The sequence below is a fragment of the Momordica charantia genome, assembly GCF_013281855.1.
Source record: "Momordica charantia cultivar OHB3-1 chromosome 5 unlocalized genomic scaffold, Mcharantia_2.0 BLBB01000005.1, whole genome shotgun sequence".
Taxonomy (NCBI): Eukaryota; Viridiplantae; Streptophyta; class Magnoliopsida; order Cucurbitales; family Cucurbitaceae; genus Momordica; species Momordica charantia.
In genome coordinates this window covers 1,606,098-1,606,906 of record NW_028275163.1, presented here as the reverse complement: position 1 = coordinate 1,606,906, position 809 = coordinate 1,606,098, and positions in this window count along the sequence as shown.

Sequence of the window (809 nt, the reverse complement as noted above, 5' to 3'; positions counted from 1 at the left end):
CTGCAAGTCACTATGTGATGATTTGTTTGAGTAATTTTAGTCTGGTGCTGGATTGAAATTGCTGAATATCGTTTGCCTATAGGTGGAGAACTGGATTCGGATTGAAGCCATTGTAGTTTAGATGCAGCTTGAGGACCGAGTGAAGGTTGGGAGCGGGCTGCTTGCTTTTCTTTATTCCTGTACCTAACTCTTCTTCGGGGTAGTTCCCGCAATTGAGGTTTCGCATGGATGGCCTCATTTTGAGCAACGGGGAGATTATCAATAAAGGCCAACACCGATATTACCAAACAAATTTATAGGTTATTATTATTATTTTTGAAAGAATTATATTCATTTGTCAAGTTTTCCTATACTTCTCGTTTTTTGAAAAAAATAAAGCCATTATTTATGGATTGGTTTGAAGAATCTAGACAATAAAACGCATCCACGTAATTCTTAATTATTTAATGAAATGATGATTAAAATTACTGCTGCCACCCAAATTTTCCTCTTCACATTATCCTCCTAAATTTGCTTCTAAAAACGATGGGTTTGAACGTTTCGTATTGAGACGAAAATGAAAAAGAAACTGTTCAGAAAGAGAGAGAGAGTGAAAAAAAGGTTAACAGTGGAGTTCAAACGGCTAGAAAGTTATTTTAAAACCGACCCGAACCGGATGGGGTCGATTTTAATTATAACTATTATATATGTATTTATTGAATAGATATTTTATTTGTTGGGCCGCGTCCACATTAATTAGGCTCGGCCCATTTCCTTTTTACTTAATTTTATAGATATTTTATTTTGGTTATTTAGTTGCTTCCTCTCCA